At 37.8% G+C, this 19652-nt stretch overlaps 1 non-coding gene across 1 annotated transcript; it reads right to left on the bottom strand.

Moving 5' to 3' along the window:
• Positions 1-9817: 9817 nt before the first annotated feature.
• Positions 9818-9925, bottom strand: LOC148570633 (small nucleolar RNA R71). The gene has a single exon (XR_015908577.1). It is a non-coding gene; the product is annotated as a small nucleolar RNA R71 (small nucleolar RNA).
• Positions 9926-19652: the final 9727 nt, after the last annotated feature.

Genomic DNA, 19652 nt, shown 5'->3' with positions numbered 1-19652 from the left:
GAATTAACTCTGGCATTACTGTCTTCTTTGCTTATGAGTGATCTCTTCAATGGCAGGTTGTATGTGATCAACGCCTTTTTTTGAGAGGTCGTTAATACTCCTCCAGATCTGAACCCCAAGGTTAGTGTGGATCCATCTCTGCTTGATGGTGAAGCTCGTACAATCCATTCTCCTTAATGATCCTACTCAAAATGTCACAGACAAGGTCGGATCATCCAGATCAGAGAATGCTGCATCTTTGGGTTCTAGCCTCTATCATAGAGACCCTAATCTCCCCATAAATCGGCTGAACTGGTGTCTCGAGAAGTCCCCAACGAAGTTGTGGATTAGCCGTCTGAGAGATGTATAATCAAGCTGGTAGTGCGTGTTTTCCACTGAAGTATTCACACAAACCCAGGTAGACGGGGGTGTTTGTCAGGCACGTTCATCTTAGTATGATGAACAGAGCTTATTAATCACACACGGATCGAAGAGAAACAGTAATACTTTTATTAATTCATAGGACTCAGCAGGGCTCCTCCCCTCAACCTAGGAGGTTTAGAACTTCATACTGAAAGCAAAATACAAAGTATAACTCGAAATAATGGTAAATGATATGCGTCTCTCCCTTAGAGAGATGTAAAATAAGTCTTAAATACTAAATATATGACTAGTAAGGGTAAAACAGTCTATCTAGTGCTAAAATCCACTTCTGGGGCCCACTTGGTGAGTGTTTGGGCTGAGCTTTGATGAGATCCACCTGCTATGAGACTCCTAGGGTGGTGAACGCTGGCTAGGGAGTCTTCTCTGGGCGTTTGGACACTGGACTCTGCTCTGTGGGCGCTGGACGCCTGGAAGGGGGCAGGTAGCTGGCGTTGGACACCCGTTTTAGGCCTTCTAATCTGTAGCAAAGTAAAAACTATTATACATTGATAGAAAGCTCTGGAAGTCTGCTTTCCATAGCCGTTGAGAACGCTCCAATTGGACTTCTGTAACTCTAGAAAAGCTCTTCCGAATGCCAGGAGGTCAGATCCGGACAACATCTGCAGTGCTTTCTCTGTCTTTGAATCAGACTTCAGCTCCAGCTCCTCAATTTCAGTCAGAAAATACCTGAAATTGCACAAAAATACAAAAACTCATAGTAGAATCCAAAAATGCAAATTTAACACTAAAAACTATAAAAACTTAATAAAAACTAAACAAAACATACTAAAAACTATATGAAAATGATGCAAAAAAGCGTATAAAATATCCGCTCATCAACAAGCATCACAAGTGATGTCTTTGTCAAATTTTATCAAAGGAAGACCTCTCACTAATTCTTTCTTAACAAGCTTGTTTTTTTAAAACATGCTAGCATGACCCAATCTCTTGTGCCATAGCCACTTTTCAGATTCTTTAGAGTGAAAACAAGCTACATTTTGATCCTTTAGTTCATCAAGTGTACGTTCATACACATTATCACAAGGCTTAGCAATAAATAATACATCATTGGTCTTTTCTTTTACAACACAGCATTCCAATCTTTTAAAATTACCAAATAACCAAAATCACACAATTGACTTATGCTCAAAAGGTTATGCCTTAAGCCATTAACTAAAAAGACATCATCAATACAAGTAGAGTGATTGTTACCTAATTTTCCAACAGTAACTATTTTACCTTTTCCATCATCTCCAAAGGTCACAAAACCTCTATCATACTTGTTGAGTTTAATGAAGAAAGTTGACCTTCCAGCCATGTGCCTAGAATACCCACTATCCAAGTATCACATGTCTTTCTTGTTCTTGGATGCTAGGCATATCTGCATAAGATTTCAATCAACCTTAGGTATCCAAATTAATTTGGATCCTTTGAAGTTAATCCACCTTGTTTGCCCAAGTGCATTGAAATCACAAACAATATTGTAAATTTGGTTTCCTACTCTTTTTTTTTCAATGAAGCATTGTAAGTAAGAATGACCTATTTTCTTACAATTAAAGCAATGATTTTCTGATGCATGTTGTTGAAATTGATTTGAATTTTAATGCTGGAAATGATTTAGGACCTATGTTTTTCTGGTTTTTGGAAGATGTGCATTTCTTTTGACAAAGTGATTTTTGTTGTTTTTGTTCCTTTTTGCAAAAGCACTCAAACCAAAATTTTTGTAAGCATATGGGCCTTTTGAAGATGATGTTCTATTTTGAAAATATGGATTTTTGCACGTAACCTCATTGGTTGAAATATAGCCCAGACCCGATTTGTTTGATACAGGTTCAGTTCTTGAAGATGATTCAGTTTCCTCAAAATAAGAGTTTTCAAATTCTTCTTCACAGGTTGGAATAAATCCCAAACCAGATTTGTTGATTGTAGGTTTTGTTTTTAAAGAAGAGGTAATGAATTTTATAGAGGAGTTATCCAAAACTGCATCATCCTTTGTCACATATCCTAAACCCGATTTTTCAAACAATGGTCTTTGATTTACAAATAATTTGTCTAAGTTGCTAGAACTTTGAGTAAATTTTGCTAAATCACCATTCAGTCTTTTAATCATTTCATTTAATCTTTCATTTTCAGCAATAAGCTCTTGAGAAGGGTCCACAACGTGCTTTCCTTTTAGTTTTTCAAGTTCAGATTTTAGAAATCTGTTTTCTTCAATAATGTCCGAAGCACATTCGGTTTCCTTCACATTTTCTTTCAAAAAATCATTTTTAGCTTTCAACATTTCTTTTTCAGATTTACATTTAGTATATTTTTCCAGCAGTTTTGCAGAATTTAGTGTGAGATCATCAATTATATCATGTAAATCATATATGGACAAGTCATAGTAATTTACCTCATCAAGTTGATCATCACCAGCTATAAAGCATATTTGAGCTTCGCATTCGGAGTGTTCTTCCTCATCCAAATCGTTTTCAAGATCCTCCCAAGATGCCATGAGCACTCTCTTCTTTTCTTTCTTTCCTTTGTCCTCATTCTTGATTTTTGGACAGTTGTACTTGAGATGTCTAGTTCACGAATCCCCACGCTTCGTACAGCTGAACCAACAAGTGTATTGGGTCGTCCAAGTAATACCTGAGCGAGCCAGGATCGATCCCACGAGGATTATGGTTTGAAGCCAGCTATGGTTATCTTGCAGGTCTTAGTTAGGCGGATGGAAGAGTTGTTGGATTTTTGAGATCTGAACTAGGTTGATATGTTTACAATGATAATCTTAAAACTTAGATGGTTAAGGCTGGGAATTACTTTGTCCTTCTAGATTAACTCTAGTCTTACTGTCTTCTTCAATTGTGGATGATTCCTTCAATGCCAGGCTGTATGTGATCAACGCCTTTCTTGAGAGGTCATCAATGCTCTTCTAGATCTGAACACCAGGGTTAGTACACATCTAGTCTGATTGAGGGTGAAGCTCCTACAGTCCATTCTCTTTAATGATCCTACTCAAAACGCCACAGACAAGGTCGGATCTTTCGAAAAAGAGAATGCTGCTCCTTTGGGTTCTAGCCTCTACCACAGAGACCCTAATCTCCCCATACCTCGGCTGAATTGGTGTTTTCGAGAAGTCCCCAATGAGGTCGTGGATTAGCCGTCTGAGAGATGCATAATCAAGTTGGCAGTTCGATACTTTCCAGTCACGTATTCACACGAACCCAAGTAGACACGGGTGGTTGTCAGGCACGCTGTCTTAGTATGATAAATGGAGCTTATTGTCATGAATCATCCCATTCATCATGTTGAGGAACGAGTATACATCTTAGAATTGAATCAAACACGGATTGAAGAGAAACAGTAGTACTTTTATTAATTCATAGAACTCAGCAGGGCTCCTCCGCTTAACCTAGGAGGTTTAGAAACTCATACTGATAGGAAATACAATGATAAACGAAAATATGGTGTAGAGGTCTCCCTGATTATGTAAAATATATCACTTAAATACTAAACTAATGACTAGGAGGCCTCTAGGGCGTTTGGACACTGGTCTCTTCTCCTTGGGCGCTGGATGCCTGGAAGGGGGCAGGAGGCTGGCGTTGGATGCTAGTCTTGGGCCTTCTAATCTGAAGCAAAGTAAGGACTATTATACATTTCTGGAAAGCTATGGAAGTCAGATTTTCATAGCCGTTGAGAACGCTCAATTTAGACTTCTGTAACTCCAGAAAAGCTCTTTCGAGTGCAAAGAGGTCAGATTCAGACAGCTTCTGCAGTGCTTTCTCTGTCTCTGAATCAGACTTTTGCTCCAGCTCCTCAATTTCAGCCAGAAAATACCTGAAATTGCATAAAAACACAAACTCAAAGTAGAATCCAAAAATGTAAATTTAACACTAAAACCTATGAAAACTTAATGAAAACTAAACAAAACATGCTAAAAACTATATGAAAATGATGCCAAAAAGCGTATAAAATATCTGCTCATCAATGTCTAGCTTCCTTACAGTGGTGACAAATCACCTTGCTCATGTTCTTCTTGTACTCTTTTGAGCTTGACCCTTTGTACTTGCCTTTGTTCCTCATTAGCCTTCTGAGTCTCCTAACAAAAAACACAAGTTCATCATCTGAAAAACCATCACTAGACTCACTCTCTTTTGATTCTATTTTTGACTTAAGGGCTATTCCCTTTTGCTTTGAGTCTGTGTTTGTGTGTGTGGCATCATGGGCAAGGATTTTTTCTTTCAGATCATCATAGGTTATAGGACTTAGGTTATTACTCTCGGCTAGGACAGTGGTTGTTGTTTCCCATTCCTTTGTGAGGCTTCTAAGGAGTTTTCTCACTAGGGTTTATTCTGAGTAGGTTGTACCCATAGCATCGAGGTTGTTGATTATGATTGAGAATCTCTCAAATGCTTCATCAACATTTTCTCCATCCTTCATGTTGAATATCTCATATTCTTTTCGCAGCATATCAATCCTCGTTTCTTTGACCTGTTTAGTGCCTTTGTGTGTAACCTGGAGTTTCTCCCAAATTTCTTTGGCTGTCTTGCATCTAGATATCTTTCGATACTCTTCAAAGTTGATAGCACAGTAAAGAAGGTTGATGGCTTTAGCATTCAGCTCCACTTTCTTCTTATCGTCGTCGTTCCATTCAGTTTCTTCTTTTGGAGTCACTACTCTATCAGCACTTGTTTTTGTTGGAATTTTGGGGCCGCTTACAACAATCTTCCATATGTTGCAGTCAATGAATTGGATGAAGATCTGCATCATCTCTTTCCAGTAAGCATAATTTTTCCATTGAAGAAAGGTGGCCTGTTTTTTGACTGGTCTTCAGTTAGAGTGTAGGCAACTGTGGTTGTACCCAAGTTGTTCGCCATTGGACCTTTGCTCCAAGCGGTGACGCTTGATTCTTGAGACCCTGGCTCTAGATACCAATTGAAGGTTGTAGAAGGCTTAGAGAAGGGGGTTGAATCTATGGCCTTCTTTTACTTTAATGAAATAACTCTTTAAATACAAACTTTCAGTCTGAATCTGTTTGAACTCAGTAGTAGAAAATTGATGAGATAATTTCTTTTTATCTCATGAATATCAGAAAACAGAACAGAGAAGGGAAGAGAGAAGCTGACACCCAGTGACGGATTGATGAGTGGATAATTTATACGCTTTTTGGCATTGTTTTTAGTATGTTTTTAGTAGGATCTAATCACTTTTAGGGATGTTTTCATTAGTTTTTATGTTAAATTCACATTTTTGGACTTTACTATGAGTTTGTGTGTTTTTCTGTGATTTCAGGTATTTTCTGGCTGAAATTGAGGGACTTGAGCAGAAATCAGATTCAGAGGTTGAAAAAGGACTGCTAATGCTGTAGGATTCTGACCTCCCTGCACTCAAAGTGGATTTTCTGGAGCTACAGAACTCGAAATGGTGCGCTTCCAATTGCGTTGGAAAGTAGACATCCAGGGCTTTCCAGAAATATATAATAGTTCATACTTTGGCCAAGAAGTGACGACGTAAACTGGCGTTCAACGCCAGCCTTCTGCCCAAATCTGGCGTCCAGCGCCAGAAAAGGATCCAAAACCAGAGTTGAACGCCCAAACTGGCACAGAAACTGGCGTTCAACTCCACAAATGGCCTCTGCACGTGCTACACTTAAGCTCAGCCCAAACACACACCAAGTGGGCCCCAGAAGTGGATTTATGCATCAATTACTTACTCATGTAAACCCTAGTGACTAGTTTATTATAAATAGGACCTTTTACTAGTCTTTTTGACCATCTTTGGATTACCTTATGATCCTTTGATCACGTTTAGGGGGCTGGCCATCTCGGCCATGCCTGGACCTTTCACTTATGTATTTTTAACGGTAGAGTTTCTACACTCCATAGATTAAGGTGTGGAGCTCTGCTGTTCCTCAAAGATTAATGCAAAGTACTACTATTTTCTATTCAATTCTTCTTATTTCTCTTCTAAGATATCTATTCGCACCCAAGAACGTGATGAAGGTGATGATTATGTGTGACGCTCATCATCCTTCTCCCTTATGAACGCGTGCCTGACAAACACTTCCGTTCTACATGAAATAAGCTAGAATGAATATCTCTTAGATCTCCTAACCAGAATCTTCGTGGCGTAAGCTAGAATGATGGCGGCATTCAAGAGAATCCGGAAGGTCTAAACCTTGTCTGTGGTATTCCGAGTAGGATTCAATGATTGAATGACTGTGACGAGCTCCTAACTCGCGATTGCAGGGCGTTAGTGACAGACGCAAAAGGATAGTAAATCCTATTCCATCATGATCGAGAACCAACAGATGAATAGCCGTGCCGTGACAGGGTGCGTGAGCATATTATTCACTGAGAGGATAAGATGAAGCCATTGACAAGGGTGATGCCTCCAGACGATTAGCCGTGCCGTGGCAGGGCATTGGATCATTTTCCCGTGAGATGACTGAAAGTAGCCATTGACAGTGGTGATGTATCACATAAAGCCAGCCATGGAAAGGAATGAGACTGATTGGATGAAGATAGCAGGAAAGCAGAGGTTCAGAGGAACAGAAAGCATCTCCACTCGCTTATCTGAAATTCCTACCAATGATTTACATAAGTATCTCTATCTCTATTTTATTATTTATTATTCGAAAACACCATTATCACTTTATATCTGCCTGACTGAGATTTACAAGGTGACCATAGCTTGCTTTATACCAACAATCTCCGTGGGATTCGACCCTTACTCACGTAAGGTATTACTTGGACGACCCAGTGCACTTGCTGGTTAGTTGTATCGAAGTTGTGACAATTATGAATTAAGATCAAAGCACCAAGCTTTGGAGCCATTACCAGGGATTGTTCGAGCCTGGACATCACAATTTCGTGCACCAATTTTTTGGCGCCGTTGCCGGGGATTGTTTGAGTTTTCGGCAAGCTTTTGGTCCGGTAACATCAGTGCCAGATTCCCTTTTGATCCGGCAACAGCACCAAGTTTTTGGCGCCGTTGCCGCGGATTGTTTGAGTTTGGACAACTAACGGCTCATCTTGTTGCTCAGATTAGGTAATTTTCTTTTCGTTTTATTTTCAAAAATCTTTCAAAATTATTTTCAAAAATCTCTCATATGTTTTCGAAAAAAATAAAAATGTTTTCAAAAATTTATTCAAAATTTTTAAGAATGAATTCTAGTGTTTCATGAAGCATGTGAAGCCTGGCTGGCTGTAAAGCCATGTCTAAATTCTTTTGGACTGAGGCTTGCAATTTGTTATCAAAGAGCAATATACTCTCGTGTTAAAGGCTAAAGCTTGGCTGGCCATTGGCCATGTCTAGTGTTTTGGACTGGAGCTTTCTTTGAAAGCTTGGCTGGCTAGTGAGCCATGTCTAATTCCTGGACTGAAGCTTTAGACTAACAATACAAGATTCCTGGAATTCATATTAAAAATTTTGGAATCCTTATTTTCTTTTTCATATAATTTTCAAAAAATATAAAATAAAAATCCAAAAAAATTAGAAAATCATAAAAATCAAAAATATTTTCTGTTTCTTGTTTGAGTCTTGAGTCACATTATAAGTTTGGTGTCACTTGCATATGCATCTTGCATTTTTTCGAAAATATCATGCATTCATAGTGTTCTTCATGATCTTCAAGTTGTTCTTGGTAAGTCTTCTTGTTTGATCTTGATGATTTTTTGTTTTGTGTCTTTTCATGTTTATCATATGCATTCTTGAATTCTTAGTGCCTAAGCATTAAAGAATTCTAAGTTTGGTGTCTTGCATGTTTTCTTTGCATTAAAAATTTTTCAAAATTGTGTCTATGATGTTCATCTTGGCATTCAAAGTGTTCTTGGTGTTCATCTTGACATTCATAGCATTCTTGCATGCATCACATATTTTGATCTAAAAATTTCATGCATTGCATCATTTTAGTGTTTTTCTCTTGCATCATAAAAATTCAAAAATAAAAAAAATATCTTTCCCTTTTTCTCTCATCAAATTCGAAAATTTGGATTGACTTTTTCAAAAATTTTTAAAATCAAATTGTTTTCTTATGAGTCAAATCAAATTTTCAATTTGAAAATCTTATCTTTTTCAAAATCTTTTCAAAAATCAAATCTTTTTCAAAATTATTAGTTATTTTCGAAAATTTCAAAAATATTTTTCAAAAATCTTTTTCTTATTTTTATAACAAATTTTCGAAAATAACATAATCAATTAATGTTTTGATTCAAAAATTTGAAGTTTGTTACTTGCTTGTTAAGAAAGATTCAAACTTTAAGTTCTAGAATCATATCTTGTGATTTTTTTTATGAATCAAGTCATTAATTGTGATTTTAAAAATCAAATCTTTTTCAAAACTAATTTCAATCATATCTTTTCAAAAATATCTTCTTATCTTATCTTTTTCAAAAATATCTTTTCAAAATATCTTTTCTAACTTCCTAACTTCTTATCTTTTCAAAATTTGTTTCAACTAACTAACTAACTTTTTGTTTGTTTCTTAACTTTTTCAAAACCACCTAACTAACTCTCTCTCTCAATTTTCGAAAATATCTTCTCCCTTTTTCAAAACTTTCTTTTTAATTAACTAATTATTTTTATTTTTTATTTTTGATTTCAAAAAAATTTCGAAAAAAAATATACTAACAATTTTCAAAAACTATTTTCAAAAATCACTAACTCTTTTTCAAAATAATTTTCGAAAATTATTCCTCCCCCATCTCATTCTATTTATTTATTCATATCCTAACATCTCATCTCACATCTCTTCCATTCGTACAGTTGCATCTCTTCCTTTACATCACGTGCATTGTCTCCCCCTCTTCTCTTCCACTCACAAAGGGATCCCTATACTGTGGTATAAAGGATCTCTATTATTATTATTATTATTTTTCTGTGCCTTCTTCTTTGTCATATGAGCAGGAGCAAGGATAAGAACATTCTTGTGGAAGCAGATCCAGAACCTGAAAGGACTCTAAAGAGAAAATTAAGAGAAGCTAAAATACAACAATCCAGAGATAACCTTTCAGAAATTTTCGAACAGGCAGAGGAGATGGCAGCCGAAAATAATGATAATACAAGGAAGATGCTTGGTGACTTTACTGCACCTAATTCCAATTTACATGGAAGAAGCATCTCCATTCCTGCCATTGGAGCAAACAATTTTGAGCTGAAACCTCAATTAGTTTCTCTGATGCAGCAGAACTGCAAGTTTCATGGACTTCCATCTGAAGATCCTTTTCAGTTCTTAACTGAATTCTTGCAGATATGTGATACTGTTAAGACTAATGGAGTAGATCCTGAAGTCTACAGGCTCATGCTTTTCCCTTTTGCTGTAAGAGACAGAGCTAGATTATGGTTGGATTCTCAACCTAAAGACAGCCTGAATTCTTGGGATAAGCTGGTCACGGCTTTCTTAGCCAAGTACTTTCCTCCTCAAAAGCTGAGCAAGCTTAGAGCTGATGTTCAAACCTTCAGGCAGAAAGAAGGTGAATCCCTCTATGAAGCTTGGGAAAGATACAAACAGTTGACCAAAAAGTGTCCTTCTGACATGCTTTCAGAATGGACCATCCTGGATATATTCTATGATGGTCCGTCTGAGTTATCTAAGATGTCATTGGATACCTCTGCAGGTGGATCCATTCACCTAAAGAAAACGCCTGCAGAAGCTCAAGAACTCATTGACATGGTTGCTAATAACCAGTTCATGTACACTTCTGAAAGGAATCCTGTGAGTAATGGGACGCCTATGAAGAAGGGAGTTCTTGAGGTTGATACTCTGAATGCCATATTGGCTCAGAACAAAATATTGACTCAGCAAGTCAATATGATTTCTCAGAGTCTGCATGGAATGCAAGCTGCATCCAACAGTACTCAAGAGGCTTCTCCTGAAGAAGAAGCTTATGATCCTGAGCACCCTGCAATAGCAGAGGTAAATTACTTAGGTGAAGCTTATGGAAACACCTATAACTCAACATGGAGAAATCATCCAAATTTCTCATGGAAGGATCAAAAGCCCCAACAAGGCTTTAATAATGGTGGAAGAAACAGGTTTAGCAATAGCAAGCCTTTTCCATCATCAACTCAGCAACAGACAGAGAACTCTGAACAAAATGCTTCTAATTTAGCAAATCTAGTCTCTGATCTATCTAAGGCCACTGTAAGTTTCATGAATGAAACAAGGTCTTCCATTAGAAATCTGGAAGCACAAGTGGGCCAGCTGAGTAAAAGGATCACTGAAATCCCTCCTAGTACTCTTCCAAGCAATACAGAAGAGAACCCAAAAGGAGAGTGCAAGGCCATTGACATAAGCGCCATGGCCGAACCTCTGAGGAGAGGAGAGGACGTGAATCCCAAGGAGGAGGACCTCCTGGGACGTCCAGTGATCAATAAGGAGCTTCCCTCTGAGGAACCAAAGGACTCTGAGGCTCATCTAGAGACCAAAGAGATTCCATTGAACCTCCTTATGCCCTTCATGAGCTCTGATGAGTATTCCTCTTCTGAAGAGAATGAGGATGTCACTGAAGAGCAAACTGCCAAGTTTCTTGGTGCAATCATGAAGCTGAATGCCAAATTATTTGGCATTGATGCTTGGGAAGTTGAACCTCCCTTGTTCATCAATGAACTAAGTGATCTGGATCAACTGACATTGCCTCAGAAGAGACAGGATCCTGGAAAGTTCATAATCCCTTGTACCATAGGCACCATGATCTTCAAGGCTCTGTGTGACCTTGGTTCAGGTATAAACCTCATGCCCCTCTCTGTAATAGAGAAACTGGGAATCTATGGGGTGCAAGCTGCTAAAATCTCACTAGAGATGGCAGACAGCTCAAGAAAACAGGCTTATGGACAAGTAGAAGATGTATTAGTAAAAGTTGAGGGCCTTTACATACCTACTGATTTCATAGTCCTGGATACTGGAAAGGAAGAGGATGAATCCATCATCCTAGGAAGACCTTTCTTGGCCACAGCAAGAGCTGTGATTGATGTTGACAGAGGTGAAATAGTCCTTCAATGGAATGAGAACTCCCTTGTATTCAAAACTCAAGGATCTCCCTCTGCAACCATGGAGAGGAAGCAGGAAAAGCTTCTCTCAAAGCAGAGTCAACCAGAGCCCCCACAGTCAAACTCTAAGTTTGGTGTTGGGAGGCCACAACCAAACTCTAAGTTTGGTGTTGAACTCCCATATCCAAACTCTAAGTTTGGTGTTGGAGAGTCTCAACAAAGCTCTGCACATCTGTGAGGCTCTATGAGAGCCCACTGCCAAGCTATTGACATTAAAGAAGCGCTTGTTGGGAGGCAACCCAATGTTTATCTAATTCTTATTTTTATGTTTTCTTAGGTTCATGATCATGTGGAGTCACAAAATAAATATAAAAATTGAAAACGGAATCAAAAACAGCAGAAGAAAAATCACACCCTGGAGGAGCATCTGTCTGGCGTTCAGCGCCAGAACAGAGCATGGTTCTGGCGCTGAACGCCCAAAATGGGCAGCTTCTGGGCGCTGAACGCCAGAACAAGCATGGTTCTGGCGTTCAACGCCAGAAATAGCACACAAATGGGCGTTGAACGCCCAAAATGGCCACCAACCTGGCGCTGAACGCCCAGAGTTGGGTACAAAGGCATTTTTACATGCCTAATGGTGCAGGGATGTAAATGCCTTGAACACCTCAGGATCTGTGGACCCCACAGGATCCACTCAGGATCTGTGGACCCCACAGGATCCCCACCTACCTCCACTCACTTCTTCCCACCACTCTCTTTCACACAACCCCATAAACACTCTTCCCTAAAAACCCCTCACCAATCACCTCAAGCTCTCTTCCCCACTAAACCTTCACCACTCACATCCACCCACTCTTCCCAATAAACCTACCTCATAAACTCCACCTACCTTCAAAATTCAAAACCAATTTTTTGTTTTTCCATTACCATTGATGGCATCTAAGACCGGAGAATCCTCTAGAAGAGGGAAAGGGAAGATAAAAGCTTCCACATCCGAGTCATGGGAGATGGAAAGGTTCATCTCCAAAGCCCATCAAGACCACTTCTATGATGTTGTGGCCAAGAAGAAGGTGATCCCTGAGGTCCCTTTTAAACTCAAAAGAAATGAGTATCCGGAGATCCGACATGAAATTCAAAGAAGAGGTTGGGAAGTTCTAACAAACCCCATCCAACAAGTCAGCATCTTAATGGTTCAAGAGTTCTATGCCAATGCATGGATCACCAAGAACCATGATCAAAGTAAGAACCCGGATCCAAAGAACTATGTTACAATGGTTCGGGGGAAATACTTAGATTTTAGTCCGGAGAATGTGAGGTTGGCATTCAACTTGCCATACATGGAAGAGAACGCACGCCCCTACACAAGGAGAGTCAACTTTGATCAAAGGTTGGACCAAGTCCTTATGGACATATGTGTAGAAGGAGCTCAATGGAAGATTGACTCCAAAGGCAAGCCGGTTCAACTAAGAAGATTGGACCTCAAGCCTATAGCTAGAGGATGGTTGGAGTTTATTCAATGCTCAATCCTTCCCACTAGCAACCGGTTTGAAGTTACTATAGACCGGGCCATCATGATCCATAGCATCATAATTGGAGAAGAGGTGGAAGTTCATGAGATTATACCTCAAGAACTCTACAAGGTGGCTGACAAGTCCTCCACCATGGCAAGGTTAGCCTTTCCTCACCTCATTTGCCACCTATGCAATTCAGCTGGGATTGACATAGAGGGAGATATCCTCATTAAAAAGGAAAAGCCCATCACTAAGAAAAAGATGGAGCAAGCAAGAGAGCCCAGTCATGGAGCTCAAGAGGCGCAAGAAGCTCATCACCATGAGATTCCGGAAATGCCTCAAATGCACTTTCCTCCACAAAACTATTGGGAGCACATCAACACCTCCCTGGAAGAATTGAGTTCCAATATGGGACAACTAAGGGTGGAACATCAAGAGCACTCCATCATGCTTCATGAAATAAGAGAAGATCAAAAAGCAATGAGGGAGGAGCAACAAAGACAAGGAAGAGACATAGAAGAGCTCAAGGACATCATTGGTTCCTCAAGAAGGAAACGCCACCATCACTAAGGTGGATTCATTCCTTGTTCTTATTTTTTCTGTTTTCGTTTTCTATGTTATGTGCTTATCCATGTTTGTGTCTTCATTACATGATCATTAGTAGTTAGTAACTTTGTCTTGAAGTTATAAATGTCCTATGAATCCATCACCTCTCTTAAATGAAAAATGTTTTAATTCAAAAGAACAAGAAGTACATGAGTTTCGAATTTATCCTTGAACTTAGTTTAATTATATTGATGTGGTGACAATGCTTCTTGTTTTCTGAATGTATGCTTGAACAGTGCATATGTCTTTTGAAGTTGTTGTTTAAGAATGTTAAATATGTTGGCTCTTGAAAGAATGATGACTAGGAGACATGTTATTTGATAATCTGAAATATCATAAAAATGATTCTTGAAGCAAGAAAAAGCAGCAAAGAACAAAGCTTGCAGAAAAAAAAAATAGGCGAAAAAAAATAGAAAAAAAAATAGAAAGAAAAAGAAAAAGCAAGCAGAAAAAGCCAATAACCCTTAAAACCAAAAGGCAAGGGCAAAAAAAAAAGGATCCCAAGGCTTTGAGCATCAGTGGATAGGAGGGCCTAAAGGAATAAAATCCTGGTCTAAGCAGCTAAACCAAGCTGTCCCTAACCATGTGCTTGTGGCGTGTAGGTGTCAAGTGAAAACTTGAGACTGAGCGGTTAAAGTCAAGGTCCAAAGCAAAAACAAAGAGTGTGCTCAAGAACCCTGGACACCTCTAATTGGGGACTTTAGCAAAGCTGAGTCACAATCTGAAAAGGTTCACCCAATTATGTGTCTGTGGCATTTATGTATCCGGTGGTAATACTGGAAAACAAAGTGCTTAGGGCCACGGCCAAGACTCATAAAGAAGCTGTGTTCAAGAATCATCATACTGAACTAGGAGAGTCAATAACACTATTCGAAATCTGAAGTTCCTAAAGATGCCAATCATTCTAAACTTCAATGGATAAAGTGAGATGCCAAAACTATTCAAGAGACAAAAAGCTATAAGTCCTGCTCATATGATTGAAGCTCTGTTTCATTGATAGTTTGGAATTTATAGTATATTCTCTTCTTTTTATCCTATTTGATTTTCAGTTGCTTGGGGACAAGCAACAATTTAAGTTTGGTGTTGTGATGAGTGGATAATTTATATGCTTTTTGGCATTGTTTTTAGTATGTTTTTAGTAGGATCTAATCACTTTTAGGGATGTTTTCATTAGTTTTTATGTTAAATTCACATTTCTGGACTTTACTATGAGTTTGTGTGTTTTTCTGTGATTTCAGGTATTTTCTGGCTGAAATTGAGGGACTTGAGCAGAAATCAGATTCAGAGGTTGAAAAAGGACTGCTAATGCTGTAGGATTCTGACCTCCCTGCACTCAAAGTGGATTTTCTGGAGCTACAGAACTCGAAATGGCGCGCTTCCAATTGCGTTGGAAAGTAGACATCCAGGGCTTTCCAGAAATATATAATAGTCCATACTTTGGCCAAGAATTGACGACGTAAACTGGCGTTCAACGCCAGTCTTCTGCCCAAATCTGGCGTCCAGCGCCAGAAAAGGATCCAAAACCAGAGTTGAACGCCCAAACTGGCACAGAAACTGGCGTTCAACTCCACAAATGGCCTCTGCACGTGCTACACTTAAGCTCAGCCCAAACACACACCAAGTGGGCCCCAGAAGTGGATTTATGCATCAATTACTTACTCATGTAAACCCTAGTGACTAGTTTATTATAAATAGGACCTTTTACTAGTCTTTTTGACCATCTTTGGATTACCTTATGATCCTTTGATCACGTTTAGGGGGCTGGCCATCTCGGCCATGCCTGGACCTTTCACTTATGTATTTTTAACGGTAGAGTTTCTACACTCCATAGATTAAGGTGTGGAGCTCTGCTGTTCCTCAAAGATTAATGCAAAGTACTACTATTTTCTATTCAATTCTTCTTATTTCTCTTCTAAGATATCTATTCGCACCCAAGAACGTGATGAAGGTGATGATTATGTGTGACGCTCATCATCCTTCTCCCTTATGAACGCGTGCCTGACAAACACTTCCGTTCTACATGAAATAAGCTAGAATGAATATCTCTTAGATCTCCTAACCAGAATCTTCGTGGCGTAAGCTAGAATGATGGCGGCATTCAAGAGAATCCGGAAGGTCTAAACCTTGTCTGTGGTATTCCGAGTAGGATTCAATGATTGAATGACTGTGACGAGCTCCTAACTCGCGATTGCAGGGCGTTAGTGACAGACGCAAAAGGATAGTAAATCCTATTCCAGCATGATCGAGAACCGACAGATGAATAGCCGTGCCGTGACAGGGTGCGTGAGCATATTATTCACTGAGAGGATAAGATGAAGCCATTGACAAGGGTGATGCCTCCAGACGATTAGCCGTGCCGTGACAGGGCATTGGATCATTTTCCCGTGAGATGACCGAAAGTAGCCATTGACAGTGGTGATGTATCACATAAAGCCAGCCATGGAAAGGAATGAGACTGATTGGATGAAGATAGCAGGAAAGCAGAGGTTCAGAGGAACAGAAAGCATCTCCACTCGCTTATCTGAAATTCCTACCAATGATTTACATAAGTATCTCTATCCCTATTTTATTATTTATTATTCGAAAACACCATTATCACTTTATATCTGCCTGACTGAGATTTACAAGGTGACCATAGCTTGCTTCATACCAACAATCTCCGTGGGATTCGACCCTTACTCACGTAAGGTATTACTTGGACGACCCAGTGCACTTGCTGGTTAGTTGTATCGAAGTTGTGACAATTATGAATTAAGATCAAAGCACCAAGCTTTGGAGCCATTACCAGGGATTGTTCGAGTCTGGACATCACAATTTCGTGCACCACGGATTTATGTGCAAAGGTGTGGGGGCAATTGCCCTATTGAATTTTCAAAAGACTAATAATAAGTATATATATGTGTAAAAAATTGCCCCATTACAATAATTTATTTGCCCCCATACTTTAAAAAAAATTATGTGTAAGAAATATTTATATTATACAACAATAAAAATTATTGTATTATATAAATTCAAAACAAATATTAATAATAACTAATAATAATCTAATGATTTATTTGCCTAAAGTTAAGCTTAACTTTTTAAATATAAATGACATTATTAGTATTTAATACTTTTTTATAATATATATAATTTATTTACTTTTTATTGTTTTGTTTAGTTTAATTTTGTTTATACATACATATAATATTGTTTTTGTTAAAAAAATTATTATAATATTATAAAATATCAACTTTGCAATTACATATCAAAAAATTATTTGATATTTGTTTAATAGAAAAAAATATATTATTTTAACTATACCTACATATAAAGATAATTATGATTGTTTAATTTGAATTTTTTATTTTTTTTCACAATTTTTTTGTCTCTCTTGCATAATTTTAGAAAAAATTCAGACATCAAAATAAAAAATAGTCAAAATTTTAAATTAGTTCATTTGAGTTATAGATTTTTTAGCTATTGAGTTATAATTTTTTTTGTATCATATAAAAAATAATCAACATAAATGTAATTTGACGGATATTAGATGCTTAACTAAGCGCAAGTATTAATAATAAATGTATTACTCATGCAATATTACTGAAATATTAAAATGAAAAAATATTTTTAAATTAAATTACTATATTTTTAGATGTATTAATTATATTTATTTATTAAAAATTTGATTAGCTAATATACTCCAAAATTTAAATATCTAAATATATTAATATTAATATATATTTTTTATTATTTTATTATATTATTTTGCCCCCACTTCTAAAATTTTCTGGATCCGTCACTACTGACACTATCATGTATCCTGGTTCAGTTGTCTTGTGCAATGTAACCTACATCCAGTCTCTACCACAATAGTAGTGGAATTTTCACTATAGTTAAAGTATTACATACACCAATTCTACAGGATTGACATAATCCTTTCCCACTCAAGTTCTAACCTAACTTGACTTGGCTATGCTAATACCTAACTCTTCACTCTTAGTGCTTACCCAACTAAGAAAGGGGTACCTCACTCGTACAAGATACAAGACACTATAAACAACCTAAAGAAATCTGAAATGCTCTAGGCTTTTCACTCAAGTGTATCACTCATCCTTTTATCACTCTTTGGCTTTTTCATAAGCTCTCTCATTCAGCCTTTTACCACTTAAGAAATTACAGAAAGACATAAATTGAAAAATGAAATTACAATCTGTAAAACATGAAGGAGATTGATGCTTGAACAGCCTTGCTTACTATAGGTTGAACCGGATTCACTTGACTCTGTTTGAGTTCCTCATTCTGGCGGAATACTTTTTTAACTAGAGACCACTGTCCAAGTTGATGAATTCTTTAGAGAAAACTTCTCAGAACAAAACTTCGAAATCCTTATTCTTTCTCCTTATTTTCAGAAGAGTCAAAAATTTTTGTTGTATCTCCTTGCATGTTGCTGAATTGCTCTCTTCCAAGTCAACTCCTCGAGCTGTGTGCTACCAACTTACTATTTTACTCTTTTCAATTAATCCCCAAATTACGGATATTAGAGCTGGTCTTTTTTGCTTGACCGAAGACATCAGAAAGCAAAGAGAAAGTTATTCAATGGTAAACCCAAATTCGAGCCATTAATAATGTGCTTTGGCTCCAAGAAACTTTGTGAACCATTGATTTACAGCAGCAGAGATCAAGGACTTCTTTCTTTATTTAACCAAAAATGGTATCGTAGAAAGTTGGAGAAGGAGTGAAGAAATTAACATGCATGCAAATGGAAATAAATCACCTTTAACTTTTGACTTCGCTTACTGTGGCTTGATTTGGGTGATTAGACCTTTGCTTTATGCTTAACCTTTTTCTTTCTTTCTTCTCAGGTGAAATGAACAACGAGGATAAAGCTCTCTCTCACTTCCTGATTCTGACCGAGGCACACGTGAAGATTTTCTTTGGAAGGCTTCAGCTTGAAGGAGTCATCTTGGGCTTGTGTTGGATTTGTTTTATTTGGCCCAGCTGAATTGTTTGCCATGATACCTTTGGGCTTTCTTTGTTTAGACAACCCACCAACTGTGGTTTTTGTTTTCTTTCATTTGGGCTGCTCTTTGTTTTAATTTTGGCCTGCATCACTTTATCGAACATAATTAAAAACTAATTGGATGATTAATCCAATAAAATAATGTTTGTCATCATCAATTATAATTAGTTAATTTCTTAACTCAATAGTAGTTAATAAATAGATTTCATTAGAAGTAGAAGAGTTAAATCGGACTATCTGCTAGCCCACCTAACGTCCATTTTTAGTTACTGTGTCACTTGGAAAAGAATTTGTTAGTTTTTCTACTAATTGCTTAACAATTTGTCCTCCTGGCACTTTTAAATTTCTGATGGAAGCTTTGTGATTCTTGAAGTTTTCTCGTGTTTCTAGTATGAAGCTAGAAGTCTATTGAACAAACGTGAAGGTTGATTGAGACAATTTTCCATGGCAATCTCAACAGATGAAAGTTTTTGAGGATTTTGTGATTGTACAAGAGGTGCTTCTTGTTGGTATGGAGCATTGAAGTTTCTCTGTCCTTAATTTTCCCAAGCAAAATTTAGGTGGTTCTTCCATCCAAGATTGTATATTTTTGTGAAAGAATAATTTTGTGGTCTTGAAAATTTTCCCATATAATTCACTTGCTTGGTGGAAGGTTGAACGTCCTTGAATAGTTCACATTCTTCATTCTTGTGAGCTCCCTCACACAATTCATAGATGATAACTTGTGTCCCGATGACCAAAACTTGCAGTTGCCCCATTTGTTTAGTGAGCGAAGTGAGTTGTTGGACATTGACTTTGTTTTGTGATAAGAGTATGTCCAGTATGTCCAACCCCATCACTCCTCTTTTCATTATTCTCTTAGTTGAGTACATGTAGTTATTAGATCCCATTGTTTTAATCAATTCCAAAGCTTCTTCATGTGTCTTTCTATGCAATGATCCTTATGTTGATGCATCAATCATGGTTTTGGAGGTTTGAGAGACTCCATCATAAAAGGCTTGGATTTGTAACCACTCAAGGAATGAATGATGAGGGCATTTTCTCCGCATCTCCTTGTATCTTTACCTCCCTAACAGCGACTGGACTTGCTCTTTTATGACCTTTGCTCTTTCGAGACTAAGCTTTCATTGTTTTTGCTAGACAGGTCGTAAGCTCGGGTA

This window comes from Arachis ipaensis, chromosome B3 (assembly GCF_059453495.1).
Source record: "Arachis ipaensis isolate K30076 ecotype BB chromosome B3, ASM5945349v1, whole genome shotgun sequence".
Taxonomy (NCBI): domain Eukaryota; kingdom Viridiplantae; phylum Streptophyta; class Magnoliopsida; order Fabales; family Fabaceae; genus Arachis; species Arachis ipaensis.
Note: the sequence above shows the minus strand (reverse complement) of the source record. Positions and strands in the feature narration are given on the sequence as shown.